This window comes from Scyliorhinus torazame, chromosome 2, assembly GCF_047496885.1.
Source record: "Scyliorhinus torazame isolate Kashiwa2021f chromosome 2, sScyTor2.1, whole genome shotgun sequence".
In the NCBI taxonomy this organism is placed as follows: domain Eukaryota; kingdom Metazoa; phylum Chordata; class Chondrichthyes; order Carcharhiniformes; family Scyliorhinidae; genus Scyliorhinus; species Scyliorhinus torazame.
Genome location: NC_092708.1, coordinates 95,917,870 through 95,930,420, shown reverse-complemented (window position 1 = coordinate 95,930,420; position 12,551 = coordinate 95,917,870). Strand labels below are relative to the sequence as shown.

Below are 12,551 nucleotides of genomic sequence, written 5' to 3'. Positions count from 1 at the left end.
CAAGACCCTTTGTTCCAACAACCCCCCCCCCCCCCCCATGTACTATCCCTGCCAGACCCTCGATGCTCTCAATGCCAATTGCTAAGGCAGACAACAGTGGGGAAAGTGGACATCCCTGCATCGCCCCCGATGCAACCTGAAGTAATCTGATCTCGCCTGATTCGTCCGCACACTCCCCACCGGTGCCTGGTATAGCAACCGGACCCAGTCTTCAGATCTCTGCCCAAAGCCAAACCGCCCCAGGACCTCCCATAAGTATTCCCATGCCACCCGATCAAAGGCCTTCTCTGCGTCCACGGCCACCACCACCTCAACCTAGCGCCCCTCTGGAGGCATCGTAATTACATCAAGCAACCTCCTAATGTTAGTCGTCAAATGTCATCCCCTAACGAACCCCGACTGGTCCTCCCCTATCACCCCAGGATGCAGTCTTCGATCCTTGTAGCCAGGATCTTTGCCAATAGTTTGCCATCCACATTTAACAGGCAGACCCACAGTTGTCCGGGTCTTTATCCTGTTTTAAAATGAGGGAGATCGCCGCCTGTGACCATGTTGGGGGGAGCACTCCCAACTCCTCTGCGTCATTGAAGGCCCTTACAGCAGCGGTCCCAACATCCCAAAAACTTCTTATAAAATTCCATCGGGTACCTGCTCGGTATTAAAAAGTGAAGGATAATCAGTGCAATTTATATCCTGATTTGTTGCCTGTGGAAATTCTTCATTATGATTGGTTGCTTACTCTAATCACTTTTTTCATCAGAATCCAAGCTAATGTCAGGAAAGGGGAAATCCTTGCCACAGAAATTGCAGCAATCACTGTGTGCAGCTTTCTTTGAGGTCAGTGATTAATGCTGTCACTTTGCCACTGACTGCAAAACTTGGACCAGCATTGTGTCATGATTGGTAATAAGTGTTTGAAACATGCACATCTTCAATTCGCATGCCAACACTCAAAAATCAGGAAAAGCTTTCTCCTCCAACATCTGTCTTCCAGTGATGGGGATGTGGTGAGTGGACATAGGAAAGGTGGCTCTCTTCCTGGAAGTTTAAATTTGGCACTTTTAGCCCAAAAATAGGTTACTAAGTTTGTGAAAAACCCTTCCACCCTCCTTCCAGACCACCACAGTTACTGAAAAATGCCCACAAACAATTCTAGGGTAGAAAAGACAACAGGATCTGTAAATGCGTGGAAAGGAATGATGGAGCGATGACGAGCATGCAGAGTAGGACGGAGCTGGCTGTACCCGAACAAGCTGGGTTGCCGAGGTACATGTCGGACTACCCCCTCGACAAGTGAATGGATGAACCTCCTAACGCAGAAGCTTCTAAAGCACAGAGGTGCCATCAAGGTAGGGATGATAGCAAAGGAGAAGGCGCTGGTCGCTGAAGCCCTGGCCCCCTTCAAGGTGACACTGGAAAATACGGAGCAATGAATGGAGGCACAGGAAGCAACCATCAGGGAGCCGAAAAAGGCAGTAGCTGACCACAGTGACAGGATCACCTCATTGGAGACGGAGGTGGCATAGTTTGTGACAACCCAGGGCATGCTGACTGGGAAGGTCGAGGTCCTGGAGAACCGTCCGTGATGCCAGAATCTCAGCATTGTGGGTCTACTGGAGGGCATTGAGAGCAGGAGCCCCACGGAGGGAAACTGATTGATCGGGGGGGGGGGGGGGAGAAGAGGGAAGAGGAGAACTTCCCCATCCCCCCCAGAAATAGACCGAGCCCATTGGGCACTCTTGCCGAGGTCCATAGCAGGGGAGCAGCCCCGGGCCATCATCGCAAAGTTGCACCTGTACCAAGACAAAGGCGACGATCCTGAACTAGGAAAGGCACACATGGTCCTGTAAGTGGGAGGGACCTTTGATTTGTGTGTACCAGGACGTTGGGGCAGACATGGCCAAGCACCGGGCGGCATTCACCACAGCAAAGGCAGCCCTATACAAGAGCAAGATGCAGTACCCGGGTAATCTCCCAGAGGAAGGAGCATTACTTCACCGCATCGCTGATGCAGATGAGTTCATGCACGGGCTGGGAAGGCAACAGCGTCAGCATTGAACATGAACTTATGAAAAAAAAGATAATCGCGTGCGATAGAACTGCCTTATTTTCTGTCAGTTATGAATCCTATGAAGGAGGGGTGTGATGTAGAAGGGGGAGGGGAGAAGGAACACAGCAGGCCAGGGACGGGACAGCCACATAAGCAAGCTAGCATAGGAAAGTACGGGAAGGGGGAGCCCCGGCTCAACTCCCGAGGGGAGAGGAAGAGTGCCTGGCAGAAGGGAGGGGACAACTCTAGATGGGGGGGGGGGGTAGTGGGTGGGAAAGCTGGGGGGTGAGGGATCGGGGGTGGGAAAAATGGAAGGGGAGGCCCACAGGGCACGTGGAGAGGGGCAACGAGGGGTAGAAAAGCCCAATATGGGGGATACCAGGTGGTGGGAGGGGGTGGGTAGGATGCTGGCTACAACAGAGCCCACATGGCAACAACAGACACCCTTACACCAAGAACGGCCATCTTGGATGGCCCCCAAACAAAGGGAAACCCCAGAGTTCAGGGGCCCATTCATGTGGCGAATATGGTGACAATGGCCACCTTGGATGGCACCCAGGAGTGCAGGGGCGCATCCACGAGTTATGTATGGTTGACCCCGCAGGGGTTGGGGGGCCGGAGGGGGGGGTGGGGGAAGAGATAGAAAACCCCATCAGGATAGTCACCTGGCGCGTCAGGGGACTTAGCGGCCCAGTGAAAAGATCCAAGTCTTAGTCCATCCGAAAAGTCGGAGGGCCGATGTTGTCTTCCTCCAAGAGACTCACCTGAGGGAGAAGAATCGACTGCGGGAAAGAAAGAGTTGGGTGGGAAAGACTTACCAATTGTTCTACGGGTCGAGGGCCATGCTATGGGGGTGGCCATACTACTCAACAAGAAACTACTTTCCTGGCAACAAAGTCAGTCATGTGCCCAGGGGAATGGTATGTCATGTCATGCTCAGTGGTGTCCTGGAAGGGGCACCAGTGGTCCTCGTAAACGTTTATGCACCTGACTGGGATGACGCGGAGTTCATAAAGAACGCCATGGGCAGCACGGTGGCACAGTGGTTAGCACTGCTGCCACACGGCGCCGAGGTCCCAGGTTCGATCTGAGTCACAGGCTTGTGGAGTTTGCACGTTTACCCCGTGTTTGCGTGGGTTTCGCCCCCACAACCCAAAGATGTGCAGGATAGGTACAATTGGCCACGCTAAATTACCCCTTAATTGGAACAAAAAGAATTTGGTACTCTAAATTATTTTTAAAAATAAAATAAAGAAAACCATGGCAGAAATCCTCAACATAGACTCACACCGACTTTAACTGCGTACAGGACCCATGGACAGACCGATCCAGGCCCAAATCAGGGAAACTATCAAACACAGCGAGAGTTGAACAACTTCATGGAGCAGATAGAGGCAGTGGACCCCTCAAAGTTCATGGACCCAAGGATGAAGGAGTTCTCCTTCTCCCAGATCCACAGGGTCCACACCAGGATCAACGTCTTCATAGTGGGGAAAGCGGCGCTTCCAGGGATAGTAGGTGCAGAGCATTCCGCAATCGTGATCTCCAACCACGCGCCACACTCCGTGGATGTGAGGTTGGAGATGGGCCCTGCCCAACGCCCCCTCATGGAGGCTGGAAACTACCCTGCTTGCCGACGAGACATTCTGTGAACAGTATCACAAGCCTTCTCGCATGCCTTTACTCCCCATCCCAGAATATCTTCTTATTTCCAAGCTGAAAATGGTGTAATCATGCAGCTCTTACTTTTCTTCCACTCCTCATCGCATGCTCTCCCTTATCCGTTTTAGCTTTCAGACACCTGACCAGGCAATGGAATGACACCAAGAAGAAAATAATGATGAAGAAGACCAATGTTCCCTTTTAAGCTGGAATGTGTTCTTGGCTGTGCAGCAATCCAGAATGTAATGTACGGGGAACAAACTAGCTATGCAGAACCAAAATGCCCTTTAAGATGTGCGCATGCATGGTTCTGCAGTAATCTCAAAGAGACCATGTAGTGCAATAGTTGTTCACACATAGCAAAACAAAATTAGAAGGAGCATTGATGAGGAAATAACATCACTTGTTTCATTCTTGTAACCACCAGCTCGAAGCATATATCTTAAGAAGATAGGTTAGAGGTCAGATCTGCATGTAGTGAGACACTGGGCACAAGTGCTTTGCAGCCAGGTCAGGGGTCAAGGATAAGGCAGATACTATCTCCCCAGAGGTCACTGCATTCAGGTTCTGCTGCAGACTACTCGGGTAAGGACTTCAATGGGGTAGGCTACTGAAGAAGGCTAATAGGTATATGTAACAAAAGCATGCTAGAAAGCATGTATTTAATGTCAAGGCACATAGAAGGGTCTGGTACCAACTTAAAACATGCACGGTCTCCCTGTGTCTGTGTGGGTTTCCTCCGGATGCTCTCGTTTCCTCCTAGAAGTACCGAAAAATGTGCTGTTTGGTAATTTGGACATTCTGAATTCTTCCTCCGTGTACCCGAACAGGTGCCGAAATGTGGCAACTAGGGGCTTTTCACAGTAACTTCATTGCAGTGTTAACGTAAGCCTACTTGTGACAATAAAGATTATATTAAAAAAAATATATATGAAATAGGACTGAGCATGGATTTGTCAAGGGCAGGTCATGCCTGACAAATTTGTTAGAGTACTTTGAGGAGGTAACGAGGAAGTTTGACAAAGGAGAATCAGTGTGAGGCACGATCAATTTGACTGGAGACGAAGTTGAATTCAAACTGAGGCTTTATTAGTATCAGATGTGTGGCCTCCCACAGCAGTGGTGAAATGACTGGGAGCTGGAGGCCACGCATATTTATAACCCGCCTGCTGGGCGGAGCTAGCATGCAGGGGCCACAGGTGAACCTGTAGTGCAGGTTCTACCGTACAACCTCTAATATCAGAACACAGTGGTTTACCACATTCACCACCCTGTTAAAATTGAGTCCGGCGGGGGTGATGGATAACTATATACAATTAGAAATTTTAATATTTACAGAGCAGCAAAAAAATGTGTCTGGTCATCCGGCGGGCCGGTCAGAGGTTCAGCCGGTCCGGTGCCTTGATGGTTCTTTTGAGATCGACGAAGTGGTGACGGCGATGTTGGCGCTGTCGTGGTCGAAGTTGACTCCGGGAGTGTGCCGAAATCCTCTTCATCAACGGGGGTGGGCAGGGGGAGGACGGACGGTCCTAGGGGGGGTGATTGGGGTGGCGGGGGAGGGGAGGGTGGCGACGGGGGTGGTGTGGGGGTGGAACCTGCTGGTGCCAGGTTCCTGAGGGAGACGGTATCCTGGCGGCCGTCGGGGAACGCCACGTAGGCATACTGTGGGTTCATGTGGTGTACTGTTAGTGGCAGTGCAGAGTAATGAGCGAATGGAATGTAGTGCATCAGGGAGGACCTCTTGCCAGCGGGAGGCCGGGAGATATCTGGACCGCAGGGCCAGCTGGACGACCCTCCATACCGTCCCATTCTCCCTTCCTGTCTGTTTCCCCGGGGGTTGTAGCTCGTCGTTCTGCTGGAGGCGATACCCCTGCTGAGCAGGAACTGACGTAGCTCATCACTCATTAATGAGAATCCCCTGTCACTGTGGATGTAGGCGGGGAAGCTGAACAGAGTGAAGATGGAATTAAGGGCTTTAATGACAGTGGCAGACATCATGTCGGGGCATGGGCTGGCGAAGGGAAACCGGGAGTATTCATTGATTACACTGAGGAAATATGTGTGTCGATCGGAGGAGGGGAGAGGGCCTTTGAAATCCACACTGAGGCATTCAAAGGGGCGGGAGGCCTTCACCAGGCGCGCGCGGTCCGGCCGGTAGAAGTGCGGCTTGCACTCCGCACAGACCTGGCAGTCCTTGGTGATTGTCCTTACTTCCTCGACGGAGTAGGGCAAATTTCGTGCCTTAATGAAATGGTACAACCGAGTGACTCCTGGGTGACAACGCCTGTCGTGCAGGGTCCGGAGTCGGTCTACTTGTGCGCTGGCACATGTACCTCGGGATAGGGCGTCTGGGGGCTTGTTGAGTTTGCCAGGGCGATACTTAATCTCGTAATTATAGGTGGAGAGCTCGATTCTCCACCGCAAGATTTTTGATCTTGCCCCACTGTGCGTTGAACATGAAGGCTACCGACCGTTGGTCAGTGAGGAGAGTGAATCTCCTGCCGGCCAGGTAATGCCTCCAATGTCGTACAGCCTCAACGATAGCCTGGGCCTCTTTTTCGATGGATGAGCTCCGAATTTCAGAGGCATGGAAGGTGCGGGAAAAGAATGCCACGGGCCTGCCTGCCCTGGTTGAGGGTGGTGGCAGGAGCGACGTCCGATGCGTCGCTTTCTACTTGGAAAGGAAGTGTTTCGTCTACAGCGTGCATTCCAGCTTTGGCAAAATCACCTCTGATCCGGGCGAAAGCCTGTTGGGTCTCGGCCATCGGGGAAATGAGTGGACTGTATGAGTGGGCGGGCCTTGTCCGCATAGTTTGGGACCCACTGCGCGTAATATGAGAAGAACCCCAGGCAACGTTTGAGGGCCTTGGGGCTGTGGGGGAGGGGGAGCTCCATGAGGGGGCGCATGTGGTCGGGATCGGGCCCCAGAACTCAATTCTGGACCACGTAGCTGAGGATGGCTCAGCGGTTTGTGCAGAACACACACTTCTCCTTGTTATATGTGAGGTTGAGGAGAGTGGCGGTGCGGAGAAATTTAGCGAGGTTAGCGTCGTGGTCCTGCTGGTCATGGCCGCAGATGGTCACATTGTCTAGGTACGGAAACGTGGCCGCAAGCCGTACCGGTCGACCATTCGGTCCATCTCCCTTTGGAAGACCGAAACCCTGTTGGTGACGCCGAAGGGGACCCTAAAGAAGTGATATAGACGGCCGTCTGCCTCGAAGGCGGTGTATGGACGGTCCGATTTACGGATGGGGAGCTGGTGGTAAGCGGATTTCAGGTCCACCGTTGAGAAGACCCGGTACTGTGCAATCTGGTTAACCATGTCAGATATGCATGGGAAGGGGTACGCATCGAGCTGCGTGTACCTGTCTGGCTGTAGTCCACGACCATTCAGTTTCTCTCGCCAGACTTAACCACTACCACTTTAGCTCTCCAGGGGCTTTTGCTGGCCTCGATGACGCCTTCCCGAAGCAGCCGCTGGACCTCAGACCTGATGAAGGCCTTATCCTGGGTGCTGTACCGTCTGCTCCTGGTGGCGACGGGTTTGCAATCTGGAGTTAGATTGGCAAAGAGGGAAGGAGGATCGACCTTTAGGGTCGCGAGGCCGCACACAGTGAGGGGTGATCAGGGTCCACCAAATTTTAGGTTCAGGCTCTGGAGGTTGCACTGGAAATCCAGGCCGAGGATAAGTGTAGCGCAGAGGTTAGGGAGGACGTAGAGGCAAAAGCCGTGGAACTCTACGCCCTGGACTGTGAGTGTGACCGTGCAGTACACCCGGATCGCTACGCGATGGGATCCGGAGGCCAGGGAGATTTTTTGATTGGTAGGGTGTACCTTAAGGGAGCAGCGCCTTTCCGTATTTGGGTGTACAAAGCTCTCGGTGCTCCCGGAGTCCAGTAGGCAGGAGGTCACATAGCCGTTGACTTTCACGCTGGTGGAAGCGTTGGTCAGATTATGTGGTCGGGACTGGTCGATTGCCATGGAGGCGAGCCGTGGTTGATCGTCGGGTAGTGAGGCGGCCATTGAGTTGAGGTCCTGGAACGCCATTGGTGTCCATGTGCTGTGGGGTGGACAAGATGGCGGCGCCCGGAGATCCTGGGATTACAAAATGAGGCGCCCATGGAACGCACGTTGCGGGGGTGGAGCAAGATGATGGCACCCATGAAACGCACGTGTTGTGCGGAGGAGAAGATGGCGGTGCCCATTGGTCGCACATGGCCTGGGGAGGAGAGGAGGATGGCAGCGCCCATTGCCTGTGACCGGGAAGGGTGGAGGCGACCGCGGCCGCTGAGCGGGCCTGGCACACCGCAGCGAAGTGGCCCTTCTTCCCGCAGGCCTTCCAAAGGGCAGCGCGGGCCGGGCATCGTTGACGGGGGTGTTTTTGCTGGCTGCAGAAGTAGCATCGGGACTCCCCGGAGATCACTGGCTGGTGCGTAGTGCAGGCGTATTGGGTGGGTAGCGCCCCCGGTGGGGCGGCTGTGTGTGGGGCCCATGAAGCGTAGGAGGAGTGGGCTGCGCGGTTGGGGGCGTAGGACTGGACATTACACAGGGTGACCGCCATGGAGAGCGCTAGCGTTTTAGTCTCTGCGAGGTCACGCGTGGCCCCTTCTCGGAGCCGCTGCCTGATAATATCAGACCCAATCCCAGTCACAAAAGCGTCCCGCATAAGGAGATCTGAGTGCTCCTTAGCTGTAAAGTCCTGGTAGTCACAGTCCCGAACTAGTGGGATCAGGGCCCTCCAGAAGTCCTCGATTGACTCACCAGGTAGTTGAGTACGCGTTGCGAGCCCGTGTCTGGCAAAGAGCGTGTTCGTCTACTGTTCATAATTTTCTTTGAGTCGAGTCATGGCATCAGCGTAATAGGGCGCATCCTGGATCAGCGGGAAGACTTTGGAGCTGAGTCTGGAGTACAATATTTGGATCTTCTGAGCCTCTGGAACAGGGGTCGGCGCCGCGTTGATATACACTTCAAAACAAGGTAGCCAGTGCTGGAAGTCCTTTCTGGTGTCACTTGAGTGTGGATCCAGCTGCAGGCGATCTGGTTTAATACGGAGGTCCATCTCCTGAGTCTGATACTAATAAATTGAGGCACGATCAATTTGACTGGAGACGAAGTTGAATCCTAACAGGGGCTTTATTAGTATCAGATGTGTGGCCTCCCACAGCAGCTGGCGAAATGGCTGCAGCTGGAGGCCACGCATATTTATAACCCGTCTCCTGGGCGGAGCTCACACAGGGGCCACAGGTGAACCTGTAGTGCAGGTTCTACCGTACAACCTCTAATATCAGAACACAGTGGTTTACCACACAGTGGACGTGATCTATTTGGATTTCCAGAAGGCCTTTGACAAGGTGCCGTACAGGAGGCTGCTAAATAAATGTTAGGGGAAGGTACTGGTATGGATAGAGGATTGGCCGACTAGCAGAAGGCAGAGAGTGGGTATAAAGAGTTCTTTTCAGGATGGCAGCTTGTGACTAGTGGTGCTCCGCAGGGCTCAATGTTGGGACCACATCTATTCAAGATGTACATTAATGATCTGAAAGCAGGAACTGATGATACAAAGATATGTAGAGGGACAGGTTATGTTGAGGAAGCAGGGAGGCTGCAGAAGGACTTGGACAGGCTTGGAGAGTAGGGAAAGAAGTGGCAAATGGAATAAATGTGGAAAAGTGTGAGGTTATGCTCTTTCGTAGGAAGAATAGAGACATAGACTATTTTCTAAATGGGGAAAAGGCTTCGGAAATCAGAAGCACAAAGGGACTTCAGAGTCCTAGTTCAGGATTCTCTTAAGGTTAGCATACAGGTTCAGTTGGCAGTTAGGAGAGGTTAGCATGCAGGTTCAGTTGGCAGTTAGGAAAGGTTAGCATGCAGGTTCAGTTGGCAGTTAGGAGAGGTTAGCATACAGGTTCAGTTGGCAGTTAGGAGAGGTTAGCATGCAGGTTCAGTTGGCAGTTAGGAAAGGTTAGCATGCAGGTTCAGTTGGCAGTTAGGAGAGGTTAGCATGCAGGTTCAGTTGGCAGTTAGGAGAGGTTAGCATGCAGGTTCAGTTGGCAGTTAGGAGAGGTTAGCATGCAGGTTCAGTTGGCAGTTAGGAGAGGTTAGCATGCAGGTTCAGTTGGCAGTTAGGAGAGGTTAGCATGCAGGTTCAGTTGGCAGTTAGGAGAGGTTAGCATGCAGGTTCAGTTGGCAGTTAGGAAAGGTTAGCATGCAGGTTCAGTTGGCAGTTAGGAGAGGTTAGCATGCAGGTTCAGTTGGCAGTTAGGAGAGGTTAGCATACAGGTTCAGTTGGCAGTTAGGAGAGGTTAGCATGCAGGTTCAGTTGGCAGTTAGGAGAGGTTAGCATGCAGGTTCAGTTGGCAGTTAGGAAAGGTTAGCATGCAGGTTCAGTTGGCAGTTAGGAGAGGTTAGCATGCAGGTTCAGTTGGCAGTTAGGAAAGGTTAGCATGCAGGTTCAGTTGGCAGTTAGGAAAGGTTAGCATGCAGGTTCAGTTGGCAGTTAGGAGAGGTTAGCATGCAGGTTCAGTTGGCAGTTAGGAGAGGTTAGCATGCAGGTTCAGTTGGCAGTTAGGAGAGGTTAGCATGCAGGTTCAGTTGGCAGTTAGGAGAGGTTAGCATGCAGGTTCAGTTGGCAGTTAGGAGAGGTTAGCATGCAGGTTCAGTTGGCAGTTAGGAGAGGTTAGCATGCAGGTTCAGTTGGCAGTTAGGAGAGGTTAGCATGCAGGTTCAGTTGGCAGTTAGGAGAGGTTAGCATGCAGGTTCAGTTGGCAGTTAGGAAAGGTTAGCATGCAGGTTCAGTTGGCAGTTAGGAAAGGTTAGCATGCAGGTTCAGTTGGCAGTTAGGAGAGGTTAGCATGCAGGTTCAGTTGGCAGTTAGGAGAGGTTAGCATGCAGGTTCAGTTGGCAGTTAGGAAAGGTTAGCATGCAGGTTCAGTTGGCAGTTAGGAGAGGTTAGCATGCAGGTTCAGTTGGCAGTTAGGAGAGGTTAGCATGCAGGTTCAGTTGGCAGTAAGGAGAGGTTAGCATGCAGGTTCAGTTGGCAGTTAGGAAGGCAAAAGCAATGTTAGCATTCATTTCAAGAGGATTCGAATACAAGAGCAAGGATACTGTTTTAGAACATACAGTGCAGAAGGAGGCCATTCGGTCCATCTGAGTCAGCACTGACCCACTTAAGCCCTTACTTCCACCCTATCCCCATAACCCAATAACCCCTCCTAACCTTTTTTATTTTTTCGGCACTAAGGGCAATTTTATCATGGCCAATCCACCTAACCTGCACTTCCTTTGGACTGTGGGAGGAAACTGGAGCACCCGAAGGAAACCCACGCAGACACGGGGAGAACGTCCAGACTCCGCACAGACAGTGACCCAGTGGGGAATTGAACCTGGACCCTGGTGCTGTGAAGCCACAGTGCTATCCACTTGTGCTACCATGCTGCCAAATAGGATTTCTGTTGAGACTGTATAAGGCTTTGATCAGACCCCATTTCGAGTATTGTGAGCAGTTTTGGGCCCTGTATCTAAGGAAGGATGTGTTGGCCTTGGAGAGGGTCCAGAGAAGGTTCTCGAGAATGATCCCTGGAATGAGGGACTTGTCATATGAGAAGCGGTTGAAGACCGAGTCTGTACTTGTTGGAGTTTAGAAGGATGAGGGGGGATCTGATTGAAACTTGCAGAATACTGAGAGGCCTAGATAGAGTGAGCGTGGAGAGAATGTTTTCACTAGTAGGAGAAACTAGAACTCAAGGGCATAGCCTCAGACTGAAGGGACGATCCTTTAAAACAAAGAATCTGTGGAACTCATTGCCGCAGAAGGCTGTGGAGGCCAAGCCACTGAGTGTCTTTAAGACAGAGATAGATAGGTTCTTGATTAATAAGGGGATCTGGAGTTACGGAGAGAAGGCAGGAGGATGGGAATGAGAAACATATCAATCATGATTGAATGGCGGAACAGACCCGATGGGCAAAATGGCCTAATTCCACTCCTTATGGTTTTATAGAATGCCCTCATAGAAGCTCAGACTTCTGCCGTTAGTGCTGTGGGTCCGAGTGTTTAATGGGGACTTGGCAGAGTGCCGAAGCAACCCAGTGATCTGCTTTCCCACTAGGATTGCTGAGATACTGCCTCAGGGAGTGACAGTGGCTCCATGGAGCATGGACCCGCTGTCCTATGTCAGGATGAGAGCATTAGTCCTCCGCAACACTCACCCTCCCCACTCCCACCCCTCACTCTGCCTTGCACAACCTGCCCTCTCTCCAACTCTCTCTGCCAACCAGTCCTGACTGCTGCCATCTGTGCTGAGATGGTGCAGTCTGAAGCCCAGCCTTCTAATATCAAAGCTGCTTGAGGTCATCTTCCATGGCTATTTGCAGCCTCCTCACTGAACGTTGGCAGCCATTCATCCACCATACTGGGCTAGCATTTTGTAGGAGCATTAGGGCATAGACAGGCAAAGCAACAAAAACTGGGGCACTGCGCAAGGATGATTTGTTTAATGTTGAATGAAAAATGGAATGATTTTATTTCTAAATTTATTTTGAAATATTCACTTTGTGGTGGCTTTTATTTTTGTATTTCGTTCAGGAAGTTAAAAATAATCCCCTTCCTGAAGTACACATTTATGTGAATCAGTGTCTAGGCCTTATACATTGTGGATGCAAGCTGTGACAGTTGTTTTACTTGATTGGGTTCCCTGGAGAGGTGGAAAATGTTGATTATTTGTTCTGAGTATGAACAGCAAGCAATTAGGAAGCCAAATTGTATGTTAGCTTTTGTTACAAAAGGTTTGGAGCATGAGGATAAAAAACTCTTACTGCAATTATATACTGGGCATGGTGAGG

General features: G+C 51.5%; 1 protein-coding gene across 4 annotated transcripts in view; it reads left to right on the top strand.

Annotated features, from left to right (window-relative positions):
- LOC140389792 (sodium-driven chloride bicarbonate exchanger-like) overlaps window positions 1-12,551 on the top strand; it is a 548,473-nt gene that overhangs the window by 48,676 nt on the left and 487,246 nt on the right. Inside the window, exon 1 of one of the 4 annotated variants that reach the window (XM_072474346.1) lies at window positions 803-837. The exons of the other annotated variants lie outside the window; for them this stretch is intronic. The gene's annotated coding sequence lies outside the window, so the exon portion shown is untranslated. Of the gene's footprint in view, window positions 1-802; window positions 838-12,551 lie in introns of those variants that run through there. 4 annotated transcript variants of the gene reach the window in all.